The following is a 16,122-nucleotide window of genomic DNA, read 5'->3' on the forward strand; positions in this document are numbered from 1 at the left end:
GCGAGCCTGGCCGGGCCCGCAGCGGCCACGCTGGTCGCCGAGAGCGACCTGATCCCCTCCAGGCGCGCGCCGCCCCGGGTCCCGGGGTCCCGCGGTCGGGGCTCCCTTGTGCCGCACCCCGGCCTGGATCCCCGAGCTCCCTCGGCCAGGGGTTGTGTGTGTCGGGCTCGTCCAGCTGTTTCGTGCGGGGAGGCAGCGCGAGCTCTTGCCATCGAGCCCTGGGGCGATAAGGAAAGTGGGGCCGCTCGAGATTCAACCCGGCAAAATCCTATTTGCGGGAGCGATTTTTCCGTTGACAGTGCTTCTCCTCCCAAACCCCTGGTCTGTGGGATTTCTCATAACTCGCTTCAGTGAGCCAGCGGGGGGGGGGGGGGGGGGGGGCTGCTGGTCGCTCCCAGCCAAGGTGACAGGAAGGTCAGCTTCTTAAAAGCTCGTGGGGACCAAAGTTTCAACGCGTTGGGCACCGGCAGGGAGGGTCTGGGGAGGCGGTGGACGCGCCAGTAACTGACTGGGCGGAGTCAGGGGAGAGGACACCGCCCCAGGGATCAGCGGGAGGCTGGGATTTGGGAGTGGGGAGGGGCAGGAGAGGGGAGAGGGCTCTCCAGGGCCTTGGGCTCTGACCTTTTCAGCCGGCTGGAGCGTCGTCGGCTCCGGGGACAGCGTGCGACAGAATTTGAACCTGGGGTTTGGATGCCTGGAGGGCGGGCAGCACTGGGTTCCCCGGGTGCCCACCCACCGGCCGGCCGCCTCCCTGCCCTTCCCTGTCTGCTTTCTGCTTCTTGAGGGCACTGTCCATCCCTCTGCCTCCTCCTGTTTTCTCAGGCATCTCTTCCCTGGCCCTGGCTGCCCGGTCTGGTGCTCACTCTGTCCCACGCTGGGCTTTCTGGGATACCGGAGTAAACCTGAGCACCAAGGTCTCATCCGTGTGTCTCCTCCGGACACCCCTGCTGGGGGCAAAGGACGCTGGCCGCTTTCTGCCGGTCATCTACTGGACAGGTCCAGTCCCGGGCCGGGGCTCTGAGAGGCCTGTCCTGACTAACACTCACACTGCCTGCACCACCACCACCCACCCCTCCCCCCCAGGAACTGACCGTTTCTGGGGCTGAGTGGGGGCTCTTGTCCTCTGCCACCTTTTCTCTTCTGTGAAACCACCACCGTAAAGATGACAATGTGCGCGGGGTGAACCCGTGACAGTCTGGGGAGCCACACAGGGACATGGAACACCCTTGTTTCCTGAAGCAAATGCTTTCTTTGCAAAGCTGGGGCTTCCCCGAGTCCAGCCGTGGCATCTGACATTCCAGTGACAGCCGCCCGCCCAAGCTGCCCGTGGCCCTGAGGGGAGGCTGCCGGGAAAGGTCTCACTGAGCAGAGTATTGGCCCCAGGAGTTCGTCACCCACCTGGGAAGAGCTGTGGACCTGTGAGTCTCCAGCGCGGCCAGACTTGTCCTGAGGGGGACCTCTCCGGGGCAGGGTGGCCACCCGCTCCAGCCAGTTCTGCTTCACAGTCAGAGCAAAGCCCAGAGTTCGTTTTCCTGCCCACACTCACTTAAAAGGGCTTGTTGTGCAAGCACCACATGCTCATTCCATTGTTGTCTGGGATTGCTGACCCCCCTCGAAGGGGGAACAGTCAAGCCTGGAGACCAGGGGTTCTAAGGACAACATGGAAAGGACCCCAAGGGAAGGCCTGTGGGGCTGACCCAGCCTCCCCCCTTCAGGGCCGTCCTGCTCTGGGCCAAGCCATGCCCCGGCCCTGCCCACACCATCCGTCCCTCGGGCTCAACCCCTTAGTCCTGTAGCCTGGAATCTGCTGCACTGACCCTGCCCAGGTCCTCAAGGTCCTCCTGGTGGCTCAGGATGGTCCTCGGGTGACCCCCACCTCGGCCCTTTCCTTTGCAGTCCCCCAAGCCCCTCCACTCTGTCCCTTTGCCCATCGTCCCTCAGACATCGTTTCTCCATCCACCTTGGGACCCCACCCCCTGCTGCCTCTGGCCTTCCAGGGCTCAACATCCAAACCAAATCTTAGCAAACAAGCCGGCCCTACAAAGCAAGATCTACATCAAAGAAAGCGGTCACCTCACCTCAGTGGCCTGCATTCACTCTTGACCAGATCCACTGAGCTCCAGCTCCACCTCCTCCCCGGTCAGGACCCCCACCCACCCCACCCCCATGATCCATTGTTCTCTGCAGAGAGAAGCAGAGACCTAACCTGGTCCATGGTTATACCCCAGGGGTTCCCCAACGACTGGCCCACCTCCCTGCCCTGTGGCATCCCCCACTTCCCGACCCACATACCTGGCCCCAGATCAGGACGTCACCCAGGCCCCTCCCAGTGCAGCCAGCACCTGCGCACAAGCCCCACAGAGCACTCCTAGCCACGCCTTCATATGCATCCAGGTTGGGACCCGAGGCGGAGGCCGTGTGGTGGTGTGTCCAGCGTGTGCACAGATGAGGGCAAGCTTTGGGTCCCAGCGTCCTCCCTTCTTGACTCCGCAGTCCAGGGCTCATGTTCATGAGATTCTCAGGCCCCTTTGGTCATTGGAAACGGTCAGGCTATTTCGATCTCAAGGTGCAGGAGCAGGAGAAGAGAGGGGTTTCTACTGATTTCCAAGCATTTGCCAAATGTCTTACCAATGGTTCCAGGTGTTTATTTTAGTTTCGGTCAGATTTCTTCCAGCCACGGGTGGTCAGGGCAACAGGGTGAAGGGGCCTGGAACAGACAGGACAATTAGGTGCGGGGACGAGGGACAAAGCAATAATTCATGCCAATGTTTTGAGGCAGCTGCTCCCCTCAAGCAGCTTTGGCCAGAGGGCAGGGTCATGGCCACCAGAAAGCTGGCCCAGGAATCTGTGGGCCAGGAGTCTGTGGGCCCAGGAGTCTGTGGCTGCTGAGGTCACGGACCCACAACCCCTAAGACCCCATGTCTAGGGCTCAGCAAAGGACTTACTGTTTGCATCTGGACCTCCAGGGGCCCCCTGCCCATAGCTGCATCTTTAGGAAATTCAGAAGGGGAGTAGGGTGCCACTGAGGCCAGGGAGCCCATGCACAGGTGAGGCCTGCAGGGCCAGAGAGGTTGAGGGACCCACTGCAGCGGGACAGTGTCTGCCCCTGGGTGGGGGGTGATTCCCTCCTCTGGACCCCTGGGGGGGAGGCCTGAGCCTGCAAAGGCCCAGGGTCTTGGGCCTTGGACCAAGCTGGGCCTTTTCCCCTTAACTGCATTCTCTCTCCTCAGACCTTCCTTCGAGGCCAAAGGCTGGGCCAGCACAAGGCCCACGTTGGCCATGCATAGGTCGTGAGGCAGCAGAGCATGGGGTAGAGGGCCCGCTTGGGTGGTGGGGATCCAGGTGGCTTCGGGAGACAGAGCTCTGGAGTTGCCACCAGGAAAGGTGCCTTCTAGAGGAAGAGGCAGGTTAGAATGTTGGAGGCCAGAGGGGAGACCAGAGGGAGGCAGAGGGGAGGCTGGAGGAGGCCAGACCAGCACAACCAGACCCTGGAGAACTTTGACCTCTGCCCGGGTGGCACAAAGAGGAGGGAATTGAACAGACCTGGGCTCTCAGATTATTGCCTTGGTCGTAGGTCAGGGAATGGACATTGGCGAGGGGGGGCGGGCACCAGAGGAGATTCTGGGGAAGGGGCAGTTGTAGGTTGACTGGGTCCATGTATTCCCAAGCATTAGGTAGGGGCTATTTCAGTGGACAGATGTGGCTCAGGTATCCAGCTGACAGCCGGGTGGGTCCAGGGCAAAAGGTGGGCAGTGAGTCAGGTCAGGGAGGAGCCTCCTGAGGGGGTCGGGACCCTGCCGGTGAGGAGACAGGCCCGAGCCATGAGACCCCTGGACAGGACGGGCTACGCTTGTAGCGGCCGAGGTGAGGGGCAGTGTTGGTGTGGGTGGGCCAGTGAGAAACCCAGTCTGAGGCCCCCTGAAAGTGCAGTTCGCGGTGTGCAGGGGCCGGAGGCCAGGGGCCCCTGACTCTGGCTGGCTGGGAAGTGGTGGCCTCACCCTCTGAGCCTGAGAATCTGTGCTGTCTACACCATGGCCTCTCCCGGGAAAGGGGGCGGCCTGGGCTCACATCCCACCCACTCAAACCTGGCAGAAACACCCCCAGGAGGACCCCAGTGGCCGATGGGACCGTCTGGCTTCGAGGGCTGGAGGCTCAGGGGTGGTGGCAAGTCGCCTCTCCCGGTCCCCGTACCTCCAGCACCCTTGAGGCTTTGCAAGCCCTCCCCTCGATGTGATGCCTCCCTCTTCACTCCTGGTCTTGGGGGAAGAGACCCCGGGGGGGTCTTTCATAACCAGTGCGAAGACCAGGGCCTGCTGTACAGCGTCCACAGCCTCGGACCCATGTTGAGCCTCCACAGGAAGTTCTTCTTCCCAGTTATGCTCCAGCTGGAGCGCAGCCCTGGGATCACGCCTTCCGGTACGCTAGCTGCTGGCTCATCGATCCAGTTTCTCGGGCCTCGGGGCCCCGTGCTCCTGGCCCCAATTCTCGTCGCTTCCAAAGTGCTTTTCCTACCGTTATGATTTCACCCTTGAGTGGGGGCACTTACGCCGCAGGCCTGGGACGTCCCTGGGTATCCACCCACATACTCCGTTGTCTTGCCCAGGCACCTGGGGAGCCGGGGCCACTGGCCCAGACACCCCGCCTAATCCACTCTTTCTCTGAGGTACAGCCACAGGGGCTGGGCCTCTGCCCCAGGCACATGCCCAGGCTGTGGGGGAAGCCAGGGGTGGGTATTTACCTCCTGGCGTTAAAACCAGAAGCTTATGGGTTTTACTTCATGTGCTCTGGTCCTAGGACCAGGAGCCCCTGGGGCTGAGCCTCACCCTTGTCCTACTCTCTCCTGTGGGTTCCAGGGCGCTCTCCATCATGCTCTCCTGCCTGCCTCCACTGAATTTGCCTTGCTCCTCTCGGAGGAATGCATGAGGGGATCTGGAAAAGGAGGAAGGGCAGGGCAGGTGCCATCCTCCCAGCGGTAGATGAGCCAGTGGGCCCTAGTGGACCCCAGTCCTGGCAGGACCCAGTAAGTGGGCCTGGAGTCGAGACCCATCATCCAAAGCCTGGAACCAAGGGCCCTCCCAAGAGCCTCTACCAGATGGAGGTGTAGAGTCTCACTTTTCAGGAACTGCCCATGGGGGAATTAGCCCCAGGCTGTAAAGCAATCCATGGGCATTTGGAGCTAAGGTATAACACTGAAATATTCCAAGGAAAGAGGGGCAAAGGTTGGGAAGTGCTGATAGCATCCAGTCCTGCTTGCTCATGGAAGGGACTCCCCAGAAAGGCTCTGCCTGGGCCAACTTCCTGTAAGCAGAGAGGTTCTTGGCCTTATTCCCAAGGCACCAAGCCCCTTTGCGGGGGTCTGGACCGTGGTCAGGGGAGTGCACGGTGCTCTGTGATCTAGTCGCAGACCTGTCTCTGTGCCCTCCTGACCTGTCCCTCACTCAGCCTTGCACTTGGTTTCTCCGCACATGTGTCAGGACACCCCCCTCCCCAGTTCTTGCCCCTCGAGGATGGGGCTGCGGGTTCCTCTATGTCCGCATGGGTTGGAGGAGAGTTTTCCTGTCACACAGGCCAGGCTCCTGAGCCGGGGGCTGAAGCTTGCGTTCCCACCCACGCCCACGCACCGTCCCCCAGTGTCCGAAGCCCTGCTGATATCGAGTTTTACCTGGAGGGGTGGCCGGGGCGGATGAGGGACGGGGCTCTGCTCTCTGCCACCTGCCCTGCCTTGGCACCTGCTCATGGCTGCCTTCAGAGAAGGCCCCTTTGGCTCCTCCTGGCTGGGTCCTGGGACAGGCCTGTTCCCAGGAGCACAGGGCCCATGGCTCTGGCCACTGTCAGGCATCGGGTCCGAGTCTCCAGGTCTTGGGTGCTTGGCTAGGTTTGAACAGAGCCTGCTCAACCAGCCTCTCCGCCCTGGAGCCCAGACCGGGTGGTTTCCCGCCTGGGCCGTGGGCAGCACAGTTGGGGTCCCTGTCCCCGGCACCTTCCCTGGGCGGGTCTCTGCTCCCACCCTGTGCCCGCGCCTTCCCTCCTATCCTGCCTCCCAGCCCTCCCTCCTGACCTTCCCTGCCTCTGCTTTCCCATCTTCTGTCTTCTCTCTCTGCTCAGGCCAGGGAAGAAGGGGTGCTGAGTGAACCCAGGTGCTGCGAGGGCCCCTCCCCACCCCGGCCCTGCCTGCAGAGCCTGTGCGACTGGAGGATGACAAGCTCAGGGGCCCCTGGGCTGGGGGGCAGGTATCCCATTAGTGAAGGCGGAGGGGCTGGTGGGGCCACAGAGGCCCCAAGAGCCGTTGGGACAGGAGCGGGATGGCCCGATGGGTGTGTGGTGGCTTCCATCCTGGCTGTGGCCCTGGCATGTGTGGCTCCCCTAGATTCCAGTGAAAACCCAGACGCCACCTGGTCACGCAAGCTACCTGGCACCTGTCCTGCCTTCCAGCTCACCCCCGCGCCTGAAGCCCCCACCCAGTTCTTTGGTTCAGCCAGGTCAGCGCTGTGAAGGCAGGCACTGTGTCCGGCTCGTGCCGCGTTCTCAGTGCCCGGCACCCCGCCTGCCCATCTGCGTGGCTGAGAGAAGGAACGCAGCCCTGAAGGCCGGCTTCCCGTTTGTAAGTTTTGCCCAGACCATCCAGGCTCTGGGCCTGGGAAGAGACTCCTTACCTGAATTCCTCCCCCGAGTTGCCACACAGCCTTCTGAGAACACCACGCCCGTGGAGGCGGGCAGACCGTGGACAAGCACTGCCAGCGTCTGCTCAGGGCACGGAGGGCGCGTCGGGGCTCAGGGTGGGGAGCTTCTCGGCCCACACGGTGCTCACCTGGGCAGGCCGGGTCCCCAGAGGAGGTTGCACCCCGCCTGCACTAACGCACACTCCCCCACCAGCTGACAGCTGCTGCCAGTTTACCCCCAGTCACGCCTTCCGGAACAGGACAGAGCAAATCCGCTGGGTCACGATGCGCGGGCTCCAGGGACACAGGCGTCTGCGTGGGTGCCAGCGCCCTCACGCTCCTGCGCTGAGCCTGGGACTTGGGTCCCGGGCGGGTCAATTCCATCAGCACAGCAACAACTTTTGGGGGGCATAACTGGTCTGATTTCCTTTATTGAAATCTTGAAATCCTTGATTTTTAGCAGCTGCAGCCCTGGCTGCCGGACGAGGCCCCCTCAGTTTAGTGCTCACTTGACAAACGTCAGGATGTGGTACCAACAGAGCAGCCCCAGACCCCCCAACAAGTGCAGGTTCCTGTGGGGGACAGACGGATGACATCATGGCACAGGATAAATGGCGTCATGTGCTATAGTGAAAAACGAATGAGGAGAGGCGGACAGTGCAGGCAGAGGAGAACCAGCCCCGTAACGAAAGCATTTTCAGGAGTGGATCAACCAGTGCAAAGGCCCTGAGGTGGGCATGTGTAGGTGTGTCTGAAGAGCAGCAGGGGGCGGGCGGGGGGAAGCCAGCCAGTGGGGTGTGGACGGTGAGCTCAGGGGGGCCAGCAAGGCAGCCAGTCACAAGCGTCACAGGGAAGAGGGGCCGCCGAGGCTTCTGAGCAGAGTTGTGCTTGGCTCCACCGAGAGCGACAAGGCTGCAGGGAGGGAGGGGTGGCAGCAGCTCAGAGCTGTCACCTCATGAGCTGGGCCTTCCCTGGGGCATTTGTAATGCTGGCACAACCCCTCTCATTTTATAAGGCTCTTCCCATAAACATGTGCAGAATAAACGAGTCAGAAACCATCCATATGCGCTCGGGTCTGATCAGAGGTTAAGGTCACAGCCTGCACCTGTGAGGGTCCATGATGTCTTGGGCCCTGAAGGGCCCTGGCCAGGCCATTCTGCTTTGGCCCCGGCACCTCCAGTGTCCCAGAGGGCACAGGACTGGCGGGCGGGTCAGGTGCAAGGAGGCTGAGGGTGCGCGACGCTGCCCCACCTGACCCCCACCGCCCATTGCCCGCCAGGGCCCTGTGTCCTTATGGCAATGACGGGTGGTGTCTGCACAGGCGAGGGCCATGCTGGCCACCCTCCAGGTCGTGCGAGGTGCCCCAGCTGGGCCAGGGACCTGGGGCTTAGCCTCACACGGGCCTTCCCTCGGAGCTCACTGTGTCTCAAGTCCACATCTACAAGCCAAGCTTTCATCCATCCACTCTGGAAAGAAGTGAGAGCCCCGTGCTTCGCTGGACACATAGGGTCAGAGTCCGGGCTATAGACTTCCCATCTGAGGGGCAGCGGGGATGAGCTACGCAGGATGGGAGGGGGCCAGCTGGAGTGAGCGGGGTTGGGAGCAAGTGGTCCAGGTGAAGGCAGCAGCCCAGGGGGCCCAGGTGGGGGTCGAGGCCACTGGGCTAAGGATGGAGTCTGGGGGTCTGTGGATGGATGTGGCCTCGGCAAGCAGATCGGCTCTGGGAGGCATCCTGTGAGCCCCTCGCTGGGACTTCCAGCCTCTGGGGGCAGGGTCAGCCCTGTGCTCAGGAGGAAGGGTGCAGGACTGTGGGGGGAAGGGCCGAGTTCTGTTTCTTCCTTTCCTGGGTGAATCAGGAAGCCTCTGAATTCACCACCCGCAGAGCTATCATGCTAAAGTCCAACCGTGGGGCGCTCTCAGCCGGGGAAGGGTTTCTTGCAAAGGCAAAATAGGAAGTTGCAAATGCCTGTTTCTGGCAGCTTGTAGAACAACATACAGGGTGGAAAACCACCAGCTCCTGGGGGTTCCGTTTCTTCTTGGGTTTAACAAGCCCCGGAGCTTGGGGTACAGTGGACGTGGGCCTCCCAGCCCGCCACCTACTTTCCCTTAGAACGCAGCCCTCACACGCTGGGTGCTCGGTGCAGCTCACCTTTGGCCCGCCAGCTAGACGTGGACCCGAACAGGGCAGCCCCACAGGAGGACCACACGTGTGCACTCACTTGGTGTCCATATGCGTGTGTGCACTGCTCCTGTGTGCTGGCTCGTACAAGGTGGCTGACGATCGTGTTCCCCACGAGGCGGTGGGCTCGAGGCTGCTTGCTCCTGGGGTCCTGTGGTACCACGTACACCTCTGTAGCATCCACACTCCCTGTGGGGGCTCGGGGAGGAGTGGGCAGACATGGCAGGTGCTCAGGGGGTATTTGGTGAATGATCAAGTTATTGTCGCCACCCCCCATGTCCGAGGCAGTGTCCCCATATGGACTGTCAAACGCTGGACAGAGTCCCAAGGGAGGCTCCTTGCCCAAACCCAACAGAAGCAGCTGGGCTTCCAGGGGGTGGGCTGGGGAAGATCCTGGGGTAGAGGAGGGGGCCGAAGCCGCCTCTTGGCCACCCCAGCGGAAGCGGCCCCCCCAAGAGCTGTGTCTTGGGGCCACAGAGGCCTTTGCAGCAGGCCCCTGGAGCAGGCCTGGGAACAGGTGTGGTCAACACCAGGGCTAGGGCAGCCGCAGCCCCCCTCCCATACTTCACAAAGGCCAATTCAGAGGCCAGACTCCCCGGAAGTCAGCTAGTGTCGCCCTGTGTGCTCAGTGACAGCAGAAACTGCATAAGCGGTCAGGGTGCAGTGGTGAAGTGGGCCGTGCCTCCGCGTGGGGTGCTGCCATCCTTCCCGCGTCCTGTGGCGGCACAGCCTTCATTCTGGTCCTTTAGCAGAGGATCGGGAAGGGGACCAGCTGCCTGTGTGACCCAGGCTGGGCCAGCCTCAGGCCTCGGTCTCTCACAGGCGGCTGAGGAGCTCGGAGGGATCAGTGAGCTCGGTCCAGCGCGGTCCCCCAGGGCTGGCTCCAAACAGCTCGAACCGGGGCCTCCGGGGGCTGGGCTGCGGCCAGGATCCAAGCTCAAGGGTGTCCAGGGTGGGAAGCAGCGGGGAGGTGACGGTCACCATTCCCGCACAGCCGCTGCCCAGCCAGGCTCCTGGCGGCTGGCCATGTCACACATCCGTGGGCAACCCCACGGGACTCCAGGGCCCTCCCGGGCCTCCCGACCCGTGCCTGCTCGGTTGCTGCATCTGGGGGATGCCTGCGGCCTTGCAGTGGGCTAGCTGCCCTCCTCTCCAGCAACCTGGCCTCCTCAGCAGGGACGTGGCTGACCACATTTCCCTCAGATGTGGCTGCATTGCGGAGGTTAGCAGGTGCGGCGCGCAGATGCATGGAGGGTCCTGCAAAGGTGCCTGGGGGACGTTCTGTGGCCTGGGCGGTCCCAGCAGGGGGCCCGGCCATAATAACAGGCCCACTGACACCAGCTGCGTGAAAGCGAAAATGCAAAGACAGCCACACGGCAGCTACAGACGCCTGTGTCCAAGACGGCAGGTGAGAGCCAGGACCCAGCTCTGGGGGCCCGCGTCCTCCCACAAGTGGCAAGCATGGGACTCGGCAGTCCTGCCCCCACACGCCCGCTGCCTGCAGGCTCCTGGTGCCGCCCTGTCCCTGGAGTGGGAACGATTTTGTGGCTTCATCCTGGTGGGCGCTGGCTTGTACCCACCAAGCGCAGCTGGAGAGGGTGTTCTGTGGGTTCCGCCAGGCCTGCGAGGGAAGCCTGTGTCGGCCCCTCACCCGTGTGCCTCAAACCGCGGCCACCAGCGTGCCTTTTCTTCCTCCTCCTTTTCCCCTCCCCCAGTGCAGTGTGGCTAGGATTGGGGTGGGGGTCACCTGACCGCCATTTACAAAATACAGTTACTGACCAGAGCAGGGGCCGGGGGTCCAGGTGTGGGCAGGTCTCAGCACAGCCCTTCCCGTGCACCTTCCCCCCAGAGCTTGCGTTTCTGGGGGTGAACCGGAGAAGGAAGGCGGTTGGAAGTTTCTGAGAAGGCCCCCAGTGTCGAGGGTACAGCCTCTGTTGTCAAAATCCTTTACTCATTAACTCAAAAACGCCGAGAACATTCCGACGGCTGGGGTGCCTTCAGCCCCGGGCCGGCGTGAGCCTTGGCCTGTGCCCTGCATTTTGGGACCCCAAAGCCTGGAGGAGCATGTCTTTGCCCAACACCCGCTCTGGCTCACCTGAGGTGCCCCACGAGAGGCATTGGCAGATGTGGGATGGGCACGTGTGGCTGGCCGCCCAGGGACAAGGATGGGCCCTTCCCACCCCCCGCCCCCTGACGATGGTGTCCAGGGCCGGGAAAGCTGAGCCCCGCGCCTAGCGCTCCGGGACCCTCTTCCCACCCCCCATCCCACCACAGAGTCCTCCAGTGGCACAGCGGGTGGAGACTACCGGGATTTGCCTCTGCACCTCCCCCTCCCCAGGCCCCCACCTTGCCCTCAGGGCAATGGGCCCTGAGGCCCCTGCAGCTGGCTTTCAGTGTAGAATCCTGGTTTTCTTGTGGCCTGAAGATTAGTTCGAGTGTCACGAGCTGCGTGAAGCTGGGGAAGCGTTATCTGTCCCTGAAGAACAATGGTGCCTTCCCAAGCCAGGGGCTGGCGGGCCACTCCTCAGACCATGGCCGGGAGCCAGCACGGAGCCCAGCGGAATCTCGGAAGTAGACTGGACACAGTGTGGTGGTGTCTGCTCCCAGGAGAGGAGCAGGAAGGAGGTTCTGTCCTGGGGTGGCTGAGGGCAGGCAGCCTGTGAGCTGAGCGGGGCCAGCACGTTCCGCCCCGGCCTCCTGCACCAGCCCACAGGGCCACGCTGTGCTGTGTTCAGCCTAAATCCACATGCCGGGCCCCAGCGCCTATCTGCGGGAAGCGGGGGTGAGTTCTCTGCTTTCCCAGAGACAAGGTCTTCCTCCCTGGCATCCTGTGCCTTCATCAAGGGGAGCAGGGGAGGGTCTGTGGTCCCCAGGCAGCCTGGCAGGAGCTGACTGTCCCGCCCACCAGGACTGCAAGGGGAGGCCACACGGGGCCCACGGAGGGTGTTTGTGGGTGCCGTGATGGAGGTGTGAGCGCGCCCTGGTGAGGACACGCGGGCCACAGCATCCTCAGAAACCTTGGAACCGTCCCCTCCCGTGGAGCTCCTGTCCTGGGAGGGCCACACGTCAGGCTGTTTCCCGGGAGCCTCTGTCCCAGCAGGGAGGGGACGGGGGCGGGGCGTGCAGGGGCCTGCGGCGTGCGCCCTGGCGGGCCATGTGGCTGCGTGGCCGTGTGGCCCCAGGCAAACCTTCCCCTCAGAGAGGCTCTCGCCTGACCCGTCACGAGGAGCGTGCAGCTGTCCGCTGAGGCCAGCTTCAAGGTAGACCTGAAGCCCCAGCCGCGCCACACTGCACGGGCGTCGCATGGGCCTGGCTCTGCCACAAGCTTTGCCACGCCACGTGGTTCCTGGGGGGGTGCTTCTCCCGCCCGCCTGCCCGCACTTGCTCACACAGCTCACACCCACGTGTGCTCACACCTGCACCCTGCACACCCACTCGTGCCCTCTCCTGGCACCTGGCCTCCTCGCTGCTCCTGCCTCACACACTAGGAAAGCTCCGGGCACCGTGGCGCCCTCCACCCTGTGCCACCCTGGCAGCCAGAACCCCACACCGCACCACCCCAGTCTGGAGCTGCCCCTTCCCCGTGGGTGGCAATAAACCCTTTTCGGTGAAACTGAACAAACTTGGTTTTGTTCAGACGAAACCTGGCAGTGTGTGAGCGCAGTAGAGTCACGACAGACCGCTCCCTGGCCGGCACAAAACCGCAGGCCGCTCACCCCCGGTTGTCCCTCGGGGCGAAGAGCAAGGGTGTTGCCTGGCCTACCCACCTCCCTCCCTCATCCCTAAAACACCCTCACGTCACCTCCGTCCCGGGCCTGGCCTCCCAAGCCTACCTCACAGCGCAAAGAAATCCCCCACACCTCAGCAATGCTGATTTTCAAAAATTAATAGACCTAATTTTTTAGTGAAGGTGAAAATGTACGCAATAATTGAACAGGTGGCACAGAGAGTTCCCCATACCCACCGGCTCCCCCTCCCCCCTCTCCCCAGCCCCCAGTGTCCCTATTGCTGACATCTGGCATTGCTGTGATATATTTGTTGCAGTTAATGAGCCAATATTGATGTATCCTTATTAACTGAAGCCCATGGTTTACATCGCGGTTTGCTCTTGTGTTATGTATCTTACAGGTTTGAACAAATGTGTCATGACGTGTATCTATCATTATAGGATCGTACAGAGTATTTTCAGTGCCCTGAAAATCCTCTGTGCTCCACCTATCCCTCCCTTCCCCCATCACCTGGCCACCACTGATCTTTTTACTGCCTCCGTAGTCTCTGCCTTTTCCAGAGTGTTGTAGAGTTGGAATGCTGCTGTATGAGGATTCCAGGAGGTAGCCTTTTCAGATGGATTTCTTCCCTTTAGCAACGTGCATCGAAGATTCATCCACGGATCTTCCTATCTCGATGGCTCGTTTATTTTAGCGCTGAATGACACTCCACTGTGTATGTAGCACGGCTTTGTGATCCATCCAGCTACTGAAGAACAATCTGGCAAGTACGAGTAAAGCTGCTGTAAACATCCATTTTCAGGCTCTTGTATGGACATAAGGCTTCAAGTCCTCTGTGTAAACACCAGGGAGATGATTGTTGGGTCGTATGGTGAAGGTATGTTTAGTTTTGCAAGAAACCGCCAAACTGTCTTCCAAAGTGGCTGCACCGTTTTGCATTCCCACCAGCGAGAATCTCCAGTCGTCTGTGTTGTGGATTTTAATAATTCTAATAGATGTCTAGTGGTACCTTGTTGTTTTAATCTGCGATCCCCTAATGACGTATGATATTGAGCTACGTTTCCACGTGCATATCTTCTTTGGTGAGGTGTCTCTTTAGGCTTTTGGCCCATTTTTAAATTGGATTGTTTGTTTTCTTACTGAGATTTGAGTTCTTCGTGTGTGGGGGACACAAATCCTTTATCAGGTACATGTTTGGCAAATATTTTCTCCCCGCTGTGGCTTGTTTTCTTGCTCTCTTGACGTGGTCTTTCTCAGGCAGGTCGTGCATTTCAGTGAGGTCGGGCTTCCCTCTTTCAGGGATCGTGCTGGATCTAAGAAGTCATCACCAAACCCAGCTAGGTTTTCTGTCCCACGATCTTCTAGGAGACGTACAGTTCTGCATTTTACTTGTAGGTCTCTATCCGTTGAGAGTTCATTGTTGTGAAGGCTGTAAGGTCTGTGTCCGGACTCATTTTTCTTCACGGGGACGTCCCACCATCCCGGCAGTTGCTGACGGGACCGCTTTTGTTCGACCGTGTTACCCGTGCCCCTTCGTCAAAGACCGGTGACTGTGATCACATGCGTCTGTTTCTGGGCCCTCTGTTCCGTTGCACTGATCCGCTCGTCTGTCCTTTCAGCGATCACCGTGGTCTCACCTGAGTCTTGAAGTCGGGAAGTGTCAGTCCTCGAATGTTCTTCAAGGTCGTGCTGGCTGCTCTGGGTTTTTTGCCTCCGTATGATAAAGTAACAGGCTGGAATTTTTTATTGGGATCGCATTGTGTCCGTGGATCGTGCCAGGAAGAACTCGCCGCGTGACCGTGCTGAGTCTTGCCATTCGTGCACGTGGACTCTCTCTCCATTTATATGGGTTTTCTTTGATTTCTTCGTCCAAGTTTGCAAGTTTTCATGTAGGTTCTGTACATATTTTGTTAGATTTCTACCTAAGATTTTTTTTTGGTTTTTTGTTTATTTTTCTTTTTTTGGTGTTGATGTAAATGGTGTTATGGTTTACATTTCGAATTCCATACCTTTATTGCTGGTTTATGGGAAAGTGATGGACTTTGTATACCCTGAAGTCTTCCATCACTTTCTGGGATTTTCTGCACAGACATCATCTAGGACTCGTTCTGCCCCTGCCCCTGACCCTCCCTGCCCAGGGGGCCAGCCGCCTTGCCTTGTGTGCCTGGCTTTGCTAGCACACGTTGGGCGTGTTAGGCTATCTTGGCCAGGACCATTCATGTGGGTGCACAAGGCGGGAAGGGGTTGTGATATGACTCACCAGCTGTGGGTCTCTGGCCAGGGGAGTTAGCACAGAAAGCCTGCCCCACCCCCACATGCTTGCTCTCTAAGTTCTGGTGTTTTCCACCAAAATTTCGGTGCTGAACGTTGTGACTACACAAACTGTCTTCATAGCCATGAGATAGCATGGGACCATTTTTCCGTTTCCAGGACATCCTTTTGTTTTACCCGAAGTCATTGACTAATCTGTTGTTGTTCGCACAGTTTTCTATGGATTTAAGTGGTTCGGCTCCAAACTCCCAGAAGGCTGCTGCACGTGGCAATGTGCTCCGGGCCCCTCCCCTCTGCGGGCACAACACCAGCTCCCCCACACTGGGCACCCCATCTCCTGAATCTCGTGCCTTCTTGTCTTGGGGAGAACCTCCGTTTGGTGGGTTCATTCTCCACCAAATGTGGTTTCTCCCTCTGTTACTTCTGGGGACTGGCTGTGCAGCAAGCTGAGCCTTGACAAGCAAGCATCAGGAGCAGACCGACCCCTCTGGGTGAAGCCTGGAAGTCAACTTCCTGCCCAGGAAGGAGGCATCACTCCAGGCCCCTCCAGAGTTGGTGTCCTGCCCCTGGCCCAGTGCCTCGTGTGGGGTTTCCTCCCTCTCCCCCCCAACCTCCTCCCTCGCGTGGGGTCTCCTCCTTCTCCCCCCCAGCCTCCTCCCTCGTGTCGGGTCTCCTCTTTCTCCCCCCCCCCCAGCCTCCTCCCTCTCCTCCCCCAGCCTCCTCCCTCATGTGAGCTCTCCTCCCTCTTCCCCCCAGCCTCCTCCCTCATGTGGGGTCTCCTCCCTCTCCCCCCCAGCCTCCTCCCTCATGTGGGGTCTCCTCCCTCTTCCCCCCCAGCCTCCTCCCTCGTGTGGGGTCTCCTCCCTCTCCCCTCCCAGCTTCCTCCCTCTCCCCCCCAGCCTCCTCCCTCTCCTCCCCCAGCCTCCTCCCTCATGTGGGGTCTCCTCCCTCTTCCCCCCCAACCTCCTCCCTCGTGTGTGGTCTCCTCCCTCTCCCCCCCAACCTCCTCCCTCGTGTGTGGTCTCCTCCCTCTCCCCCCCAGTCCCCTCTCGTGTGGAGTCTCCTCCTTCTCCCCCCCCCCCAGCCTCCTCCCTCGTGTGTGGTCTCCTCCCTCTCCCCCCCAACCTCCTCCCTCACGTGGGGTCTCCTTCTCCCCCCCCCAGCCTCCTCCCTCGTGTGGGGTCTCCTCCCTCTCCCCTCCCAGCCTCCTCCCTCGTGTGTGGTCTCCTCCCTCTCCCCCCCAACCTCCTCCCTCGCGTGGGGTCTCCTTCTCCCCCCCCCAGCC

The 16,122-nt window shown here is 60.7% G+C and overlaps 1 protein-coding gene across 5 annotated transcripts in view; it reads left to right on the forward strand.

Moving 5' to 3' along the window:
* Positions 1-16,122, forward strand: part of SLC9A3 (solute carrier family 9 member A3) — a 44,344-nt gene that overhangs the window by 1,731 nt on the left and 26,491 nt on the right. The window lies entirely within an intron of this gene.

This window comes from Felis catus, chromosome A1, assembly GCF_018350175.1.
Source record: "Felis catus isolate Fca126 chromosome A1, F.catus_Fca126_mat1.0, whole genome shotgun sequence".
NCBI lineage: Eukaryota > Metazoa > Chordata > Mammalia > Carnivora > Felidae > Felis > Felis catus.